Below are 22,144 nucleotides of genomic sequence, written 5' to 3'. Positions count from 1 at the left end.
CCAAAAGCAGAGATTCTCTGCCTATTATCCCCCAATCTACAGTGACCCAGGGATCACACCCATAAGCCACACTCTGCCACACCCTGCCTCCTCATTGGCCACCCCCAGATCTCAAGGGCTGCTCTTTCCAGAAGGGAGTATAAAATGAGGCCCACATAGCCATGCCACTGGACTCTGAGACAAGCTGTTTTCAATCGAGGTGCTCCAGAGAGGGGCAGGTGAGAACCCTACCCACCCCAAGGGACCCAGCCCCAGTAGTCTACCTCCACTACCAACTGCTGCCACACTCCAGGCCGCTTTCCAGACAGCACGGCCGTGAATATTATAAGACACTTGCTACACATTTTTCATAATTATCACACCATATTTGATGGAGTTCTGACAGTAGGCAACAAATCATAGAGACTAACACACACACACACACATACACACACACACACACACACACATACACACACACCTCGGAGAGCCCAGTAATCTACCAAGAGTATCCCACTCGCACGGACAGAGCCTGGCAACCTACCCATGGCATATTCGATATGCCAAAATCAGCAACAATAGGTCTCATTCCCCTGACCCTGAAAGAGCCTCCAATCATTGGGAAAGACGAGTAAGGAGAGGCTGCTAAATTTCAGGGCTGGGAGGAATAGAGACGTTTCTGGTGCCTGCTCGAGTAAATTGATGAACAATGGGATGATATTGATACAGCGATATAGTGACCAATAGAATTGGAAAATGAAGAAGAGTGTAGGAGGGGAAGAGGACTGTGGACAATGTAGCAGAATCTTGCAATATTGGTGGGCACATTGGTGTAGCGGCTCTGTAACTGTGAGGCAGTAATTTCACTACTATTGTAGTTAGCTACTAATACTTGATAATTGATGTTCTCATGGAAACCGAGACCAGAATGCCCTATATCCTCTCTGCATAAAGGAAGAAAGGTTGAATCATATTAGTATATTTTCATATGAAATATGTGGGCTTGGAGCCCAAGAAAGCAATAGTACAGTGGGTAGACATTGCCTTGCACGTGACCAACATTTGATTCAATTCCCATCACTCTATATAATTCCCTGAGCTCAGCAGGAGTAATCCCTGCATGCAGAGCCAGGAGTAAGCCCTGAGTACTACTGAGTGTACTAACCCACACCTCCCACCCCAGACGTGTGGGTTTAACAAATACTTCAAAAGAAATAATATAGCATTGTGGTCAGAGTAAAGATTGCCTACTCTCAAGACCCAACTCCATTTCTTGGCAGGTGAGAAATCTTGACAAGGTACACTTCAGTTAATAATTTTAATATGAACTGGATTGATGCATATAAAGTTCAGCACAAGTAGGTATCAGAAGAAGCATCTCTGAATAACCTACTGATAATGGCATTGCATGAACCCTTATAATTCCACAGTGAATAAAAGATCTTATGATTTAAATTGAAAGTTACAAAAAATAGGAATAAAAAATTTTAATGCTAGATGTTTATGGCTAACTTTGGTTAACCATAAAAAAACACATTTTCTGTGGCCAGAGAGATAGTTTAGGAGCTTGCCTTGCATGTGGCCAACCCCAGTTTGATCCCAAATACTGCATTCTGGTCACCGAAGCACCACCAGGACTGACCCCTAGCACAGAGTTAGGAGTAAGCACTGAGCAATAATGAATGTAGACCAACTTCTCCTCCAAAGAAAGAGAGAACATACCTTACACATATTTCTGCATCACAATATGCTTACAAAATCACATTATATTGAACATTTAAGTTATGGACTTATAAAAAATTTATGAAGCCTAGTCTATTACCTCCAAAGAATTATTGAATACTTTAATTTTTATTCATAATCAAACTTAAATTAACAGAATTCAAATTGGGAAAGTGGAAATTTAATTTTTACACAAAGATACAAGTTATATCTTAATGAATTTGTTATTGTAGCATCTTAAAGAATTAAATGCACTTTAAAAGTTTTTCTATGAAACCTTTGTTTTTCCTACTGCTGGGAAATGAGCCCAGGGACTCACACGTGCAAAGTGCACACTCTACAACCAGTCTTCATCTCAGCTCTCTTTGAAATATTTTTTGTTCTGTTTTGTTTTTGGCTCACACCCAGCTATGCTGAGTGGCTATTCTTGGCTCTGCACTCAAGAATTACTCTTGTCAGTTCTCAGGGAAACCATATGGGATGCCAGGAATCGAACCTGTGGAAGCTGTGTGCAAGGCAAAAACTCCTACCTGCTGTACTAATGTCCTGGCCCAAGACATTTTTTTCTTAAACAGTGCTTTGTAAGTTTTCTACTGAGCTGAAGTTGAACTTTCTGGATTCTTTGCTACAGATTCTCTTTTCTACCAAATGTTACTTCTGTGCATGTCTTTATACCTTGGCTGAATATTTCAGAACTCTAGGAATGATAGGCAGTCTAGCTAATTTTTTCCTGATTACATCTTTCCCATACAGGTTCTGTGTACCTGAGATTAAACAACATTCAAATTCATAGACTAATTTAAATTTCAGTTCTAATATTTGCTTTCTTCAAAACACGAAGAGGACTGAAGATAAAATATAAACAAGATTATTCGATTTTTTTTCTTGAAAAATAATCTAAGTTGTGATGATAAAATGAACCAAAATTAAAACACAACACTTAAGGAGGAAAAAAATTACTGTGGAAGAACACTTCAAGGTTTATTTAAAAGAAAAATAGACCCCCCAAATGAAGAAGAATTAAAAAGGGCAAAAGGTGGTAAAATGTACAGTATACGTGTGATATATCACTGCATTACTGTCACTGTATCACTGTCATCCCATTGTCCATCGACTTACTTGAGCGGATGCCAGTAGCATCTCCATTCTTCCCAGCCCTGAGATTTTAGCAGCCTCTCCTTACTCATATTTCCCAACAATTGGAGGGTCTTTCAGTGTCAGGTGAATGAGACCTGTTATTGTTACTGTATTTGGCATATCAAGTACGCCACAGGGAGCTTGCCAGGCTCTACAGTGCTGTGTGATATATAAATGACCCAAATTACTAAGTAATTTAAAAATTAAGAAAGGTAGTCACCATCTGGTAAAATAATGTTATCTTGTGCAGAGATCAACAATTCTTTGAAATCACACCTATTCTGTGTATGAACCACATGATGCTTTGTGAAAGAGTTAATGTGTTATAAATACCCACTGGATACACCATGGCTTCCCTCAGACCCCTCTGAAGTATAAAATAGTAAAAAGAGGACCAAGATGCTCATGGATTGCCAGTCAGACCACTATGACAAGATTATGTGTAAATGGAGAAAAACAATAGGCATTGGTCAAGGGCTATGCAGAATGTTCCAAGTTAGATATCGATGCTGAACAAGGGTTGTGGGGACAGCAAGAAGACTCCACATCGGGCCAGAGAGATTAACTAGAGTGGTTAAGGTGTTTGACTTGCAGGCAGCCAACCCAGATTTTATTCCAGCACCCCATATGGTCCTCTGAGCATTGCCAGAAGTAATCATGATCCCTGAGTATAGTCAGTTAAAGCCCCAAACCCTTCCCTCCTCTCTCCGTAAAGGAGAAGAAATGCAAGTGCAGAGTTCGGTCATGTTTGAATCCTTTCCTGTGATGAATCAAGTAAACCTGGCATCTAAATGCATTTCTCCTGCAGGGGCACTTCCTTCGTCATTAAGCCATTAAGAAGAATGGGTAGAGAGGGTAGCTTTAGTTATGCAATGGCACTAGGACCCTGTGGGTGCTAGGAGGCTGATTCACCACAAAGGTGTGAAGCTGTACTTCTGAAATTCCTAGTATTGAGAGCCAATGGCAAATCAATAAAACTCATAAAATAAGTAAAACTTGTCCAAAGGAGACTAAGAATGGCACAAAAACTATGTGGACTTATGAACTTAATCTTTGAGCAGAAAGAGGACACTATTAGAAAAATTAGTGAGATCTAAATAAAGCCTGTAGATTATTTAATAGTATTGTACAAAAGTGAACTTATTTTTGAAAGTTTGCTATGGTTATGTAGACTGTTATCATTAAGGAAAGCTACTGGAAGCTGAGTGAAGGGCACATGGAAACTCTGGTCTGTTTTAACAACTTTTCTCTAAGTGAAAAAAATCAAAATAAAGTGTGTTTTGTTGTTTTTTTCTGTTGTTTAGATCTGTAATGATAAGCACAAAGTCACAAAGCTGCAGCCAAAACCATTTTGGTTGCTTAAAATATTCGGAGGCCAGGGCAACATCTCCAAATTCATCATTCTGAAGTTTTATTAAATAAAATGATAGAATTGCAAGCTTCAAGACATCAAAGTATATGATGGAAATCAGCCTCAGATGTTTAAAATCATCCGTTCAGCTTCAGTTCAGAATTCCAATTTTTACAAAGTAAATTAATTCTTCACTAATTCTGTACTAGTGAAGTTATATCTAAAACTGGATAGTGAAGAATTGCTTTAGTATATTTATTTGTTTCAGATAATTTCTGACAATATGGGCTTTAGTTTCACAGACTTTATAAGTTAGAATGTCTCCTCCTTTTTTTCAAATGAAAAATATCCAATTGTGTTCACAGATCTTAGAGAGTTTTATCACCAGACTTGTTTAAGAATCACATGTATGTAAGAAAAATGGAATTTTCATTTACAAACTCTTATGAAACATTGATAAGTAGCAAGAATCATACAGATAAGAATTTACATAAAATTATCTAACCATGTTATTTTAATTCCTTATAATCTTAAAACCTCCCTATTATCCTGATTAAATACTTATATGTAAATTTTATAATATTAAAATGTTAAAAGGTACAGAACTTGCCATTTATCCAAGTTTTGTATTTATAACATAAGTCATGACAAATATACAAGTTTTTAAAACTCTTCTTGGCTATCATAATGACTTTTTATATTTGAGAATCAGTATGACATATGAGAGTAATAAAAACAGCCAAATTCTTAGAATACTGTAAAGAAGTGTGACTGAAATTTTCTTGCAATATTTTTCATATACATATAAAATCAACCATATATTTTCCAATAGTCTTAATGCAACATATGTTCATAAGTAGATGAAAAATAGATAACTTTTTACACTCAATTTTTCTAAAATTCTGCAACCTCATAAATGGATTGTTAGACTTTTATATTCTTGAAAATCAAAATGCATCTATACCAACAGATGCAAAAATAAAGGATGTTAGCATTGTCTTGGTGATCTTTTCCCCATACTAACTGGTAATGAAAATGTCAAATTGTTCAAGGTTAATCAGCCTAATCTGAAGGAGAGGAAGTTTACCCTTCATTTCCCAACAGATTCTCTTTAATTTGGAAACTACATTGACAGGTGGCCTCAGCACTCAGAGCATTACAGACCACCTTGAAGGTCTCAGTGCTAGGAGCCTTTGAAGTCAGAATAATCAACAAACCATTTGATATTCCATCAGACAAAACAGCCCCATAGAGAAGGCTGTCTCTCAGGTAGACTGATACTCTATCAAATAAGAATAACTGGATACAGTTTGCTGAGTTAATTCATAAACTTAATAGAACTCTTACTAGAAAAAAATGTACATTACAAACTGTTTTCAGTGCTCTTTCTGTATTTAGACATTTCGTGCATAAACCCTATAAAAATTAGCATATACTATCAAGAAGGGAATAATGCTTACTTCTTATTTTGGTGGGAAAATAAAGTTTCTCTCTCTTTTTTTAATGAGACAAACCATTTGAGCACATATTTTGAATATGAGGCTATTTAAGGTGTGGCACCAAAACAAATACTGTTTTTCTACAATGTGTGAATGAGATGGAGAAAAGAATATTCATTCTTAGTAAGAGATTTATAATTTCCTAAGAGAACAGAGCAAGAATTTCTCGGTGAATGTTCTATTCTTTCTGATGTTTTTTCTTCTCTTTCTGAAGAGTTCTGTTTACATGAGGCTCAGAGATGGTACAGGTGCCAGGGAACTTGCCTTGCACGTGGATAACCCTGGGCTCATATGATCCCCAGAGCTGCACATTATCCTCAATATGTGTGTAAACTATATTAGATTTTTTTTCTTCCCTTCCATTCAGTTGACTGACAATTTATGACTGCCTTTTACATTCAGAAAAAGATCTAATATAGATCTTTTATATATTTGTGACATAAAATATATAATTGCTATATATTTAGTGATTATATAAATATATAATATATAAATATAAATTTAGTGATTATATAGATATATAATCACTAATATATAATCATTAATATATATTTGGACATTAATGCTGTCGACATTCATATCAATTCAGTTTAATACAAGAGTATCTAAGTTCCTCTATGTTTCATACAATGGAACAGTGATGTGAAGGATACTCCATGAAATGCAATGACTTTCTCAGTAGCATTTACAGCTGTTGAGAACAAGTTTCTCCAAGATGTTTTTAACATCCTTTATGTAGATACATTTCACAGAATGCTAGCTTATGGAAACTGTTCAACCTTACTTGTGTTGCTTGTGTTAGCAAACACAGCTTCCATGATTCATTTGATGTGTAGGGTTGCGTGGGTGGCAAATATTTCTGGTTTTAGAATATATTTTCTACAATATTTGTTAAGGTTTTTACAAAGCTAAATATAAAAAAAGGAATATAGAAACAATGAAAGGGGTAGAATGAGTAATCTCTTGACTGTAAACCTATAGCATTGGGAAATTTCAGGAGAGATGAAGACAATTTGTTCTGTGATGGCCTTATAGCAGAGTTAAGCAAAACAAAACACAAAACCAAAACACAAAACAGCAACTCCAGAGTCAGACCATAAACCAAGATCCAACATTTTCACTTGTGAATTGAGTGGCCTTAAGCCGATTTCTTAACTTTTCTGAGTTTCTTTACTAGTAATATATGGATAACAATATTCCCACTATATCCTCAGAAGCTATCATGATGATGAATAAAGTAATACATGTAAAGTGGTGCTCTGGGAATCATGTAATGCCATGGATTGAATTTTGGATTTCACCAATGCAAGGCATGCATTGCAACATTTTAAGCCCTCCTCCCAGCCCCAATAGTTTCTTCCTTCTCCTTTCCTTCCTGTCCCCCTTCTCTTCCTCCACCACTACCTCCTCCCTTCCTTTCCCTCTACCCTCCCCCTTATCCTCTTCTTCTTCTTCCCCTTCCTCCTTCCTTCTCCTCCTCCCTTCCCCTCCTTCTCCTCCTCTTGCACTTTCTCTTCCTCCTCCTTTCCCCTCCTCCTCCTCCTTCTCCTCCTCCTCCTCCTCCATTTCCTCTTCTCTTCCTCCTCTTCCCTTTCTCCTTCTTCTGGTTGATATTTTTGGGCTATACCTAGCAGTGCTCAGGACTTACTCATAGTTCTGCATTCAGGGATCACTCCTGGAAGGTTCATGGGACAATATGAGGTGCCAAAGATCAAACCCAGATCGGTCATGTGTAAGGCAAATGCCTACCACTATACCATCTCTGTGGCCTACGTAGCTTCTATTTTTATTTGATAGTGTTAAACAGATCCTCACATACTAACACTGATGAAAGAAAGAAATCAAAGACCAAAACAAATAGAGAAATTAGCCATATTTACTTATTATGAAGTCGAATATTATTTATGTCAAACTTACCTACAAATTCAACTTATCTACAACAGGTATAATAGCAGGATTTTTTTTACAGATTTTTCCAAACCATGTAGGATAACATTGGTTTGTCCTTTCTCCCTTGCACAGGGAACTTAGGTTTATGGGGTTACACCCATCACAGTGCCCCCCCTCCAGTCACTCCCATTCCTCTGTTTTTATCTTTGACCTCTCCTCTGTGCTCTGCTTCCCCTATCTGTTAATCACCTATTTCCCCAAATCAGACCCTATGACTTGTAAAGTCAGATCCTTCTAAGGACTCTGGATTATGTATTTGTAAGTGAAATAATACTTTTCTCTTTCCCTTATGTCCATTGCATAGTTTACTTTAAAGGAATGTCCTTTTTGTATAGACACATGAAGACAGTTAATGTTATGCTTTTGTAATTTGGGACTTAATTGACTCCGAATAATGTTCACTCCTGGGCATCTGTCATATTTACTCGACTTAACCCTCAGTTGCCTTTAGTTCCTAGCATCCCAAAAGCAGGAACAAAGGGACTGGATAAACCCAGGGCAAGCTGTAAACTACTCTGGCATTGTAACAGGACAGGCCAAATGCCATAAAACTTATAATAAGTTAAGAGCACAGAAATTGTGGCAAATTCTGTCATGACCCAAAAAGAAATGACCAGATAAGGACCCTGTAAGCATTAGGAAGGACTAATCAAACCTGTGGACTGTGGTCTGGGATCTATAGCAAGATGTCTCCAGGAGAGCCACCCTATAAGCTTAATATAGGTCTTACTGTGTCCATATAAAATAACTAGACATATAAATATTAAGAAGTAAATTCAAGGGGCTGGAGTGATAGCACAGCGGGTATGGCATTTGCCTTGCATGCAGCCGACCCAGGTTCGATTCCCAGCATCCCATATGGTCCCCTGAGCACGGCGAGGGGTAATTCCTGAGTGCAGAGCCAGGAGTGACCCCTGAGCATCGCTGGGTGTGACCCAAAAAGAAAAAAAAAGAAGTAAATTTAAGGTGACTGTTTAAATGGTTATGGATTAAGGAAAAGAGAAGTATGTACTTAGATGAAAAACAGCCTTTGAGCAAATCTCCTAGCAGGAGGAGATCTTTGTCTTAGAAGAGCTTCCCCAGAAGGAAGGGCTTTACTTATGTTGATTATGCTCTCTGGCCTAGGTGTAGTTGCTATCCCCAACTTTTGTGGTAGGGTTCTTGACTGAGGCTATGAGACTGGGCATGGGGTGACTGGCATGAGGGACAGTAGTAGGAGGAATGTGGACAGTGAGTGAAACTGGAAGGAGGCAGAGGCGGAATAAATGGCAATTGATCACCAACCATCCTGGCCTTGTTTTCTCCTAAAGAAGAAAATTTGGCATGGGAAGGCAGCCTGACCCCGGAACGCAAGCAGCAAAAAAGCACCACCTTCAGATTTTTTTAAAAACACAAAACCAGGCACAAAATATTTTATCATTTTTAAAAGGACAAAAGACTAGACTATTTAGAATAATTATGAAATATTTAAACAAAAATGGATTAGCTACCTGATATCAAGAATTACTATAAAGCTACAGTAATTAAGACAGGTCGAGAAAGACCTGTCTTAGTTGGCCTTCATGGGCAAGAAAGAGACAGAACTATGCCATAGACCGTTCAGAAGTAGACATATAAAATTGTTAACTTTGTAAATGTTTTTTTTTCTTTTGCAAAAAATAGAAAGGCAATTCAATGAAAAGGAAAAACTTTTCCATAAATGGTGCTGGGATATTTTGGATTATTTGTCATTCACACATGTAAAGAAAAAAAACACTTCAGAGATTGGAGTTATTTCAAAGAGCTAGAACATAAACTTTGAATTTGGGAGCAACAGGTTCAATTCGCAGCACCAAATAGTTCCCTAAGCACAGTTCGAAGCAACATCCAAACCTGAGACTATTAGGTGTGCCTTTCCCAGAAAATACTTTAGCCCATTTATTTGCACGCCTGCAACAACTAATATAAAATGGATTATGGTAGTGGAGAGGCTGAAAGATAGCATAGTCACTTAGACCCATGTCTAGCATGACCATGACCCAGTTTCTTCCTGACACCGTATGGGTCTCTGAGCATCCCTGGGTTTGGCACTGGAGGATCCCAGAACTGTTGGGCGGTCCTGGCAACCCCAACCTGCAGGGTTCTAATATCACCTATCAGGGTCTTTGCATTGAACTGTAAGTTCAGTTGGCCAAGGATTATCAATGGAGTCCTTGAAGCTCCTGAGCTGTGCTTGAGAGAACCCTTAAAAATAGAAAAAGAATAGATAATATATTATGTACTTTTGTGCAGGAATTCCAAAACTTTTAGATGAAAACTTTGGAGAAAATGTTTGTGGTTTTGGATATGCAAAGTTTTCTAAAAATATACCAGTGAAAACAAAGTCCATGAAAGAAAATTGTGTATATGAGTCTTCATAAGAATTAAAAACTTTTGTAAAAGATACTGTTAAAAAATAAAAATTCAGATGAGAAAAACATATCATTATACACATCATCCATTCAACCAAGGACTTTGTCTGCAGATATTATAAAGAACACTCAAAATTCAACAATAAGGAAATAGAGTAACCCGTTATCTTTTTAATGAACAAAAGATTTGAACTGATACAAAACTGATACAAAAGAACGGAAGAGATTGGCATAATAGCCTAGAAAAATTTGTTCAACATCATTAGTCATCAGAGCAATACAAATTTAAATCAGCACAGGAAACTATTTAAAAACATTAGAAATACTGTACATATTGTACAAGTTGAGGTTGTCTGACAGTATCACTGTAATTGTGGTGGCTCAAAAAGAAATGGGGTAAAACCCTTAGTAGAGTTAAAATTTTTTTAATTGGCAATAACAAGTGATGAAAAGGTTGTGAAACTCTTCTACTCTTGGAGCTCCGAATATATTGCTGGTGGAAATGCAAAATGCTAGCCTAGAAGAGAGTGTGATAATTATAAAATCAAATATAATCTTATATGATTCAGCAATATCACACAAGAGAAATGAAAAGTTATGTATACAAAGAGCCTTGTACATGAATGTTCATAGAGTTTTTATGCACATATATACATATATATTGAATGTTCATAGAGTTTTTATGCATATATATGTACATATGTATATGGTAGCACTGCACTGTAGCACTGTCATCCCGTTGTTCATCAATTTGCTCAAGCGGGCACGAGTAACATCTCCATTGTGAGACTTATTACTTATTTTGGCATATCAAATATGTCACGGGTAGCTTGCAAGGCTCTACCGTGTGTGCGAGATACTCTCGGTAGTTTGCCAGGCTCTCAGAGAGAGACAGAGGAATAGAACCCGGGTAGGCTGCATGCAAGGCAAATGCCCTAGCCACTGTGCTATCGATCCAGAAAAAATAAAACTGGAAAGACCCCAAATACCATTTAACTGGTAAATTAACTATGGCTGATCGATGCTGATCCATTTACTGCAGTACTACAAAGCAACAGAAAGGGACATTTTTTTTGATATACAAAGTATGCCAAGTGTGAATGGTCTAAGTGTAGCATACTAAGAGAAAGAAGTTAAATCCAACAGCTATATACTTATAATTAAATTTATGTAACTTTCTGGAAAGGAAATAATTTTGGAGATAGAAATAGATCAGCAGTTGTGAGGGAATGGGATGAAAAAACGAGTAGCCTGAGGAAGTTTAGAGGGTGACTGAATGTTTCCATGTCTTGATTATGCTTGTTGTTGCATAACTGTATGCCTATACTGTATGTAATGACCTATAGTCCAGTATGATAAAAGAAGTTAATTTACTGTATTCATGTTTTTAAAAGGCAAGTTGGGCTAGTTAAAGGAGAAAGACTGAAAGGGTAAAAATTAGAAAAGGTCCCAGAGAATAAAAAAAAAAAACACATTATGGAGGGTCACAGAAGAAGGAAAAACAAAACCTTTTTAAAAGTAGATGATAGCAAACGTTTAATCCTAAAGAAAATCATTGTTGCCTTTAGAAGAAGTTGTTTTGAAAAAAGTGACTCCACGTAGTAAACTGCCTGGGGCGATAGTACAGCGGGTACGGCATTTGCCTTGCATGAAGCCGGCCCGGTTGGATTCCTCCATCCCCCTCAGAGAGCCTGGCAAGCTACAGAGTATTCTTCCCACACCGCAGAGCCTGGCAAGCTACCCGTGGCATATTTGATATGCCAAAAACAGTAACAACAAGTCTCACAATGGAGACATTATTAGTGCCCGCTCGAGCACATCAATGAACAATGGGACAATAGTGCTACAGTGCTGCCTAGTAGACTATTTTATTCTTTCTTAGGTCAACAATACATTGACAATAAAATAAACACTCTTGTAGGAGATATGATAGATTTGACATTGCACCCCTCTGCCACCCCTAAACAAATAATAAATGATAATGGTAGATTCTAAATAGGGTTTCAGATTCAAGAGACTGGTGTTTCAAGATGGAGATAGACTTGAAAATGCCAGCAGTAGCGACTGAGAAGACTGAGGATTCATAGAGGAAAAGTGGGTTGAAGATGTTGAAAGGAGAAGACCTGAGCGTGAGAACTGGTCCCCTAAGCCAAGGGAAGAGAGAGAGGTTTAAGAGCAGAGGGCTCTCTTTCCTGGGGACTCTGGTGGAAAGGCAATGAGACTGAAATAGGGAAGAAGAAAGGACAGTAAAGGCAGAGATTATCCCAGATGTCTCATGAATTCTGTTGTGTGTTTAGACATTCTAGAGGGTTTTTATTTAGTATATTCCTTTCTGTGGTAATTAAAAATGGCTAAAGGGATTCACAGTTTCCCTCCCCCCCTCTCTCTCCCCCTCTCCCTCTCCCTCTTTCTCTCTCCTTTTTTTCTTGCTTTCTTGCTTTCTTCTTCCTTCCTTTCTTCTTCCTTCCTTCCTTCTTGCTTTCTTTCCTTCCTTCTTTCCTTCCTTCTTTCCTTCCTTCCTTCCTTCCTTCCTTCCTTCCTTCCTTTCTTTCTTTCTTTCTTTCTTTCTTTCTTTCTTTCTTTCTTTCTTTCTTTCTTTCTTTCTTTCTTTCTTTCTTTCTTTCTTTCTTTCTTTCTTTCTTTCTTTCTTTCTTTCTTTCTTTCTTTCTTTCTTTCTTTTTCTTTCTTTCTTTTCTCCCTCTCTCCCCCACCACCCTTGCTTGCCCTGACTCAGCAGTATACCCAGGAAGATGTTAAACTACTGCCCCCTTGTGGGTTCTTTGAAGAATGGGAGCCAGTGGTATTTGCCAACATAAACCTGCAGACAGGACGTTCCCTGGAATCCTGTGTATTATACAGCACGCTATTATAGTAACTGACTTTTTCTTCTTCCTGAGGTAACAACGGTTTAGTCAAGTGCCACATTGAATAAATATTGAGGGATATTTTTCAAGTAGAAATGTTAATAGCGAGTAAAAATAATGTTTGAGTATATTCTACTTCCAGATGTGTTCAAGTATGTTTATAGCTCTCATTCAGACAAGACTCGTGTGTCTTGGCATCAGAAAAAATTAAGGGAAAGTTTAAAAAGTTCTTAAATTGTTTAGGGGTACCTAAACTGTCACTTAATGTCATTTATAACCCTATTCACAAGGTTATTAACCACTGACAATGAAACAATAAGAATAAATTTGCAAGGTGTTTGGAACGAGAGTCCTGGGATATAGATGTAAAACATCAACAAATTCAAAGCAGTTTTTCATGAAATGGACTAAGAAATGATGAAATTTGACATATGGTATGTCAAGTTTGACACTTTAATTTTTAAAACCCTATGGAGATATAAATAGTAGCTTAATTGCAAAAATAACACCTACATTGGGGCAGGAGCGATAGAGCTGATGTGGCATTTGCCTGCACTGGGAAAACCAGTGCACCATGTGGTGGGGTTCCCCAGCCCCACCAGGAGTGGTCTGAGACCAGAGTCTGAGCACAGCTAGATGTGGTCAAAAACACCAAACCAAACTAAAGCAACAGCAACACCTCATACACCACAGAGAAGTACAAGAATAATCTTCATGATTCTCATCACTCTAATTGGAATCAAAGAACAAAATCCCCAGCCTCCATGGGGGTATTTATTTCCCAGCTTAAGTCTGGCTATTTCTCAATTGTTGTTTTTAAATGATCGCATATGAAAATAAAAGTTTTTTATTGACTTTGCTTCATTCTGTATTCTAATCTTGATTTGTAGGATGACAGTCAGAGTTTAAGTTGAGCCGTTTGTCCCCATTCCTTAGGAGGACGAGGCAAGATAAAGGCAAGATGGGGTCATTGTAACTTTTCCTCTGAAACCACCCTCTAAGCGAGAACATTTGTGTCAAAGCATAGTGTGAATTCCTACACTCATAACCTGTAAATAAATAAATTGCCTTATGGTTTCCATCCTTAAATGGGATAAAAATGATTTCACCTTTGACTCAACAATTTTGTTCATCCCATCCAACTTGTTCCCAGGGGCCAAGCACTTCCAGGTCTGGAAATGATTCAACAGAGCAAAAGTGAGCAATGAGATGTTTCCCAAATGTTTATATGCAGGTTGACTCTAAAATCCTGATAAGTTAAAAGTCAAAATTTATAATAGTTTCAGTGCTACCATAGCATTTTTTTCCTGAGTTTTCCCATGGGAGATTAATAAATCTACTGAGATATAGTATGGATAATTCCTTCTGTAACAGTTTAAATTAAGAAAATGTAACAAGCTGATAGTTAAAATGGTATTTTGGTCACTACCCAGAGTATGTACAATGGCAAACACTCCAGTGAAAACTAAAGTATGCAGTAAATTTCTCTAGATATTTTGCCTGTTCATTATGCAAATAAACATAATATGTAAAAGAATACATATAATAATATTTTTTGTGATATGATTCTCTGGGTTCATTAGGATTTCTTGTGGAAGAACTACTTTATAATCGACAATTTTACATAAAAACCAAGGAAGAGGACAAGATCACCCAAGAGTCATGATACAATAAAAAACAGAAATGCATACAAATATAAATTTAGTAATCAGTCTTAGGAAAGAACTAAATGAGAAAACATCGAATGTATTCCACAAGCTTTGGAACACAGAGTCAAGCAAAAGTTCAAGGGTACCTGGTAGGGGCATGGTAATGATTAATAGCACAACACTCTCTCTCGTCTACCATCACTCTCTACTTTATTACCACCTGACACAGATACTTATTTAGTGCCTGTCCTCCCAACCCCAAGACTATAAGTAAACTCTATGAAGACAGTGTTTTGTGTTGCTCTTGTTGAAGTTCCAGTGTCTTAAACTGTGGGTCATGACCATGGGGTCAAGTAACTGAATGTGGATGTCACAAAAAATTTGGCAACAGCACAAAGTATTTGAATGAACAATGAACAAAAAATTAATTCATAATAAAATGTGTAATAAATCTGAGGTTTTTTTGGAACTACTCACACGCATGTTGCATTTCTCAATCAAAAAAGTACCATAAGAGGAAGATATTTAAGATGCTCTGATAGACAACTTCTTGTAATGAACTAGGAATTTCCAAGGGAAACACATCTCTAGTGAACAAGGCAGAGGCCAGGCACAGGAGATAAACTCTGAAGAATCTAAGAATGGCATTACCAACTCCTTACTGAAAATGTCCCTACCAGAGGTCTTCTAGCAAGTATGTATGAGACTTCTTTGACATATGATAAAGCAGAAACATAGAAGAATATTAAAAGACATTGATGCAGATTTGTTTCTCAGTTTGTTACATTTTCCTCTCCTGTGATTTAAATTTGTAAATCATGACAAAAAGATCTTACCAATTATTTGGAAATATCTCCCAATTTAAGATTTTTTTATGGAGATCAGATTAAAATGTGTTTGCTATAGATGATAATTTTTTTTTTTATTTTCTTGTTAATTCTTTTTTTTTTTTTTAATTTATTTATTTTTAATTAGAGAATCACCGTGAGGGTACAGTTACAGATTTATACACTTTTGTGCTTATACTTCCCTCATACAAAGTTTGGAACCCATCCCTTCACCAGTGCCCATTCTCCACCACCCGTAAACCCAGTGTCCCTCCCACCCTCCCCAATCCCATCTCCCCCCCACCCCACCCTGCCACTGTGGCAAGGCATTCCCTTCTGTTTTCTCTCTCTAATTAGCTGTTGTACTTTGCAATAAAGGTGTTGAGTGGCCGCTGTGCTCAGTCTCTAGCCCTCATTCAGCCCGCAACTCCCTTCCCCCACATGGCCTTCGACTACAATGTAGTTGGTGATCGCTTCTCTGAGTTGACCTTTCCCCGGAACGTGAGGCCAGCCTCGAAGCCATGGAGTCAACCTCCTGGTACTTATTTCTACAGTTCTTGAGTGTTAGTCTCCCACTCTGTTATTCTATATACCATAGATGAGTGCAATCTTTCTATGTCTGTCTCTCTCTTTCTGACTCATTTCACTCAGCATGAAACTTTTCATGCCCATCCACTTGACTACAAAATTCTTGACCTCCTTTTTTCTAACCGCTGCATAGTATTCCATTGTATAGATGTACCAAAGTTTCCTCAACCAGTCATCCGTTCTGGGGCATTCGGGTTTTTTCCAGATTCTGGCTATTGTAAACAGTGCTGCGATGAACATACATGTGCAGATGTTGTTTCGATTGTACTTTTTTGCCTCTCTGGGATATATTCCCAGCAGTGGTATTGCTGGGTCAAATGGGAATTCAATATCTAATTTTTTGAGAGTCGTCCAAATTGTTTTCCAGAAGGGCTGAACCAGTCGGCATTCCCACCAGCAGTGAAGAAGGGTCCCTTTCTCCCCACATCCTCTCCAACAGCGGTTGCTTTTGTTCTTTTGGATGTGTGCTAGTCTCTGTGGTGTGAGGTGGTATCTCAAAGTTGTTTTGATCTGCATCTCTCTGATGATTAGTGATGCAGAGCACTTTTTCATGTGCCTTTTGGCCATTCGTATTTCTTCCTTGGTAAAGTTTCTGTTCATTTCTTCGCCCCATTTTTTGATGGGGTTGGATGTTTTCTTCTTGTAGAGTTCAACCAGTGCTTTATATACCATTGATATCAACCCCTTATCTGATGGGTATTGTGTAAATATCCTTTCCCATTCTGTGGATAGTCTTTGTATTCTGGTCACTGTATCTCTTGCGGTGCAGAAGCTTTTTAGTTTAATGTAGTCCCATTTGTTGATCTCTGTTTTTACTAGATTGCTTAGTTCCGTGTCACCTTTGAAGATACCTTTATATAGATGATAATTTTTGATCATACCTTTTATGCCCATTTTGTAATCAAATTAACATCAATAGAGCTTTGCTGTATGTAACTATTCATAGTGATAACAGAAAAGGTGACCTCTGGAGCCTAAGAAGTGGTTGAGAAAAGAGCTTAAATATAGATGTGCTCTCAATCCTATCTATACAACTGGCCACCTAATATTTCTGATTGACAATTACTGTTCATGAGCAGCCAACTGGAGAAAATGTATGTACTTGAATTTTATGAAATCTCTGCTTACACTTGAGAAAATTTAGCATGATAACCAGTGACTCACAAAATATAATAGAGAATATTATCATTAAATATACACATGATTTAAGTTAGGCCACCAGGTTATATAAAAATCTATGTTAAAAATAGCAGAGCCACCTTGTTAAGTTGTCAGAGATGAAGGCATATTGAGTTGAAAGTTTAGTTACGTTTTGACATGTAAAAGAGAACAGGTAAGAGAAAGGGTATGAAGGATATATTCTGAGCAAAATGAGCAGAAAAGATTTGAAAGTCACGGAGATATGGAAATAGTATCATATGCTATTTGATACTATTAATGTATCATATATATTTGATACTATATACTATGATACTATAAAAGTATCATATGTTTTGCATTAGCAGCTACAGTGTTAGTACATAAATAGGGACATAGGGAGGGAGGATGGTCAAAAACCAAGTTGTCTTCTTTTCTTAAAAACAATTCAGACTAATATTGACATTAATCTGCCGTTAAACTTTTGCCACTCAAGTCCACCATATTAGAGGCTGAGTTTCCTAGAGTGAGTCATCTTTCCACACATACAAATTATTTTGTAGTTATTTCTTCCTCAAAACAATATGACCACAAGACTTTATTATCCTCTTCCAATAACCAATCCAATCTATAAATATTTGAGAATTAAGACTCAGTGAGAATAAACCATTACATGAGAAGGACCGGCCTCAGCCATCTAGGGAATTTGCTAACACCACCTAGAAATTAGTGGTCACCCTAACAGCTGAGACAGTCTGTTTCTTAGAAAGCACACACAATCCTCCTACCTTCTAATAACTTTTCTACAACCCTGAGATTGACAGTTGTTGCTTTTCAATTTTTATCCCAAGTAAGAGATGAGAAATTGACTGGACACATAGAATTAGCCAAGACATAAGTGCCTAAGATTCACACAGAGAACACTGGAGTCCTGAGTGCAACAAAAGTGTTTGATAGGTTAATTTGGAAAGTACTCAAAGTGAGGGGGTGGTGGCGGGGAGGGTTATGATTATGGGATTGAGAACTTGAACTAGAGAGGCATGACTTTGAAGCTAAAGACATTTTCAAAGATGAAATACCACTGACCAAGCAAGTAGAAGCAAAGATAAACAAATGGGACTACATTAAACTAAAAATCTTCTGTACCTCCCAAGAAATGGTGACCAAGATACAAAGACAGCCCACAGAGCGGGAAAAATTATTTGCCCATCTGATAAGGGGGCTAATATCCAAGATATATAAAGCACTAGTAGAAATTTATAAGAAACGCATCCGATCCCATCAAAAACTGGGGAGAAGAAATGAACAAAAACTTCATCAACAAAGAAATACAAATGGCCAAAAGACACATGAAAAAAATTCTCTACATAGCTAATCATCAGGAAAATGCAAATCAAAACAACAATGAGATGCTCTCTCACACCACTGAGACTGCCACACAGCAAAATAATAATAATAATAATAAAAACAAGAACAACAGTGCTGGCATAGATGTGGGGAGAAAGTAACTCTCCTTCATTGTTGCTAAGAATGCCAACTGGTCCAACCATTTTGGAAAATAATATGGCCATTCCTCTAAAAGCTATAAATTGAGCTTTCATGTGACCCAGCAATACCCCTTCTGAGAATATAACCTTGTGGTCCAAAGCACACAGCAGAAATGCCATCTGAGTTTCTATGTTTATTGCAGCACTATTCACAATAGCCAGGATCTGGAAACAACCTGAATGCCCGAGAACAGATGACTGGTCAAAGAAACTATGGTATATCTATGCAGTGGAATACTATGCAGCTGTTAGGCAAAATGAAATCATGAAATTTGCTTATAAATGGATGGACATGGAGTGTATCATGCTGAGTAAAATGAGTCAGAAAGAAAGGGACAGACATAGAATGACTGCACTAGTTTTTTGGATATTTAAAAAATACATAGTATGAGACTAAAACTCAAGGACAGTAGAAAGAAGGACCAGGAGGTCCATGGTTAGATGCTTGCCACAAGTGCTGGTGAGGGAGGGCATTTGTTATAAAGGACCATTATGATAAATACAGTTGGAAATGATCACTCTGGATAAGGACTGTGTCCTGAAAGTATATAAAGGAGGAATCATGATAATCTCTCAGAATATTTATTGCAAACTATACAGGTTAACTACCTTCCAAGTTTACTTGATGTATGGAAAATCTAGGTTTAAACTCAGACTTCTGAACTCACTTTCATTGTTCTTCAACTGTGTAGCTTCTATATTTCTATTCAAATACTTAATTTTATTTATTTGGCATAAAAAGCTTAGGGAGAGATATAATGAAATCATCCATGACAAGAAACTATGTACAGTGAAAGAACTATAACTATCTAAGTGAATGCTATTATAATCCATTTTGGGTATATAAATTTTAAGGCTCAAAAATAACACCACTGTGGTTGGAGCAATAATAAAGCAGGTAGGGCATTTGCCTTGCACCAAGCCAACCAGGGTTTGATCCCTGGCATCCCACATGGTCCCCCAAGCACTGCCAGGAGTAATTCCTATTTGCAGAGCCAGGAGTAACCCCTGAGTATCATTGAGTGATGCTCAGGAAAAAAAAAGCACCATTATTGATTTAGTTGGTAGGTAGTTGTTGCTATTATTGGGAGTGGGCAACAAAGCTGGCAGTTTTTAAGGGGTCCATGGCCACTCCGAGTGAAGCTTAGGGGTCACCAGTGCTTCTGGGGCCCATGTGGTACTAAGGCTTGAACCTAGGAGTCACATACACAATCCCCAAACAACTCCATTTCAGTCAGCATAAGCAAGAGTAGATTAATACAGCCAGCAATCTTCTTTTTTTTTTTGGTTGTAGCAGTTTTATTATCTAGTTAAGTTTATCTTTAAATATTTCATAGTTTCCTTTGCCCCCCCCCTTTTTTTAAAAAAAAGAAATATTTTATTGAACCACCGTGAAAACAAGAAAAAAAATACAAAGCTTTCAGGTTTAAGTCACAGTCAAATACTGATTAAACCACCATCCCTTCACCAGTGCACCCGTTCCACCACCAAGAACCCCAATACACCCCCCTCCCACCCCACCCCCCATCTAAGTAGCTGATGATATTCCCATTATTCTCTCTATATATTGAGTACATTTCATATTTCCATACAGAACTCACTATTGTTGATTGGAAATTTTCCCCAACAATCAGGCCTGCTGAATAAGCATCATCTAATAATTTCTCTTCCTTGGTAAAAGTGAAGACTTTGAGTCCGCGCGGCCGCTATGGTGGCCGCGCGGTTTTGGGTTTCTAATATTTTAGCTCAGTTCACAGTCAAAATGCATGGCTGCAAGAATCTGCTCTGGTGCCAAAATGGGTTAGGAGACCTCAGGATCACAGTCAGTAGGCGGGAGGCTCTGCTTCTCGTGCCGCGGCTCTTGGTTCATCTCTGGGCGGAAGGCGCGCCGGGAACACCCCCCCTCCCAGGACCACCTACAGGCTACGTCACTAAAGAAAGTCCTACCTCCTGGTGGAGGGGTCTTAGAGGGTGGCTCTCACCGCGTGGCTGCTGCCGCTGCCGCCATTTTCGCTCAGAAAAATGGGGTGGAGAGGGAAAAAAATCCATCCCCGGCCTGCACGAGGTTGTAGTTCAGTTCACAGTCAAATTGCATGGCTGCAAGAATCTGCTCTGGTGCCAAAATGGGTTAGGAGACCTCAGGATCACAGTCAGTAGGCGGGAGGGCCAGCAATCTTCTAAACCTATGTTTTGTTTTGTTTTGTTTTCCTACCCATTAGACACATAGACCCACACAAATGACATAAACTAGGAGAAATATGTTTTCCTCACAAAAAAATCAAATAAAATATATACATTCTATTATTGGTATTGTACTGGAGCAATAGCACAGCGTTAGGGCATTCGCCTTTCATGCAGCTGACCCGTGCTCGATTCCTCCACCCCTCTTGGAGAGCCTGGCAAGCTACCGAGAGTATCGCGCCCGCATGGCAGAGCCTGGCAAGCTCCCCGTGGCGTATTGGATATGCCAAAAACAGTAACAATAAGTCTCTCAATGAGAGATGTTACTGGTCCCGCTCGAAAAAAATCAATGAGCAGTGACAGTGATTATTGGTATTACTAAGGATTTATTTGTTTTGACATAGTTTAAATGACACTATAGTCTTCCTTTAGGATCTGGCTTAAACTCAAAGGGTAAGAAACTGCAAACTAAGACCTGTCTTCCAGGCAGGAGTACAGCGGTAGAGTGTTTGTCCTGCAAGAGGCAGGCTGGGGTTTGATCTCAGGTATCCCATACGGCCCCCAGGCCTTGCCTGGAGTCATTCCCAAGTGCAGAGCCAGGAGTAACCTGAGCATCACTGGTGTGGCCCCAAGCCAACAAAGACCTACTTTTTCTGAAGTACTCTTGCTCTGCAGAGCTAAGACTAGTCCTCTAAGTCAAAGACTTCTTAGCTGCTATTCCAGCAGGAGGCTGCAGCTTTCAGTGGAACAGTCTTTACTGTAGGAAGATTCTATCTTCAATGTTGGAACATTTGCCATTTCAGCTTCCCCCCCCCCACCCCTGTCAGCTTGATTTTTATGAGCTACCATGAAGAAATCTTTCTTTTTCTGTGAACTCAAAAAGAACATAGAATATTCTACAAGCCAATGGTCCATTTCACTCTCTGTTTGGTTCCTGTCATAAAGGACCGTAGGTTGTCCTGAAACGAGTATCCTGCCCGAGTATCCTACATGGGACTACATGTGAATTTGCATTTGCGTGTCTGCATGTCCACCTGAGACTTTCCCATCCATCTCCTTTGAGAGGCTCACTTTCCCTTTCAGGCTTAGGTCTCCTTATCAATAAAAATAAAAACTGATTGAACTGAATCCACAGGTTGGGAATCCCGGGACCCTTTCAGACAGATCTCTGGGTCAAAACTATTTTTATGATGACGCTAAAGATTTTCTTTCCCACTCTCTTGTTCACTCTCAGTGTGTAGTGGATTATTCTAAACATAGCATGATACTTGATGATGTCATCCCTCTGCATATGTATTTATATATTCTTAAGAGTTAATGTCA

Source organism: Sorex araneus, chromosome 2 (genome assembly GCF_027595985.1).
Source record: "Sorex araneus isolate mSorAra2 chromosome 2, mSorAra2.pri, whole genome shotgun sequence".
Lineage (NCBI taxonomy): Eukaryota > Metazoa > Chordata > Mammalia > Eulipotyphla > Soricidae > Sorex > Sorex araneus.
This window is presented reverse-complemented; position numbering follows the sequence as displayed.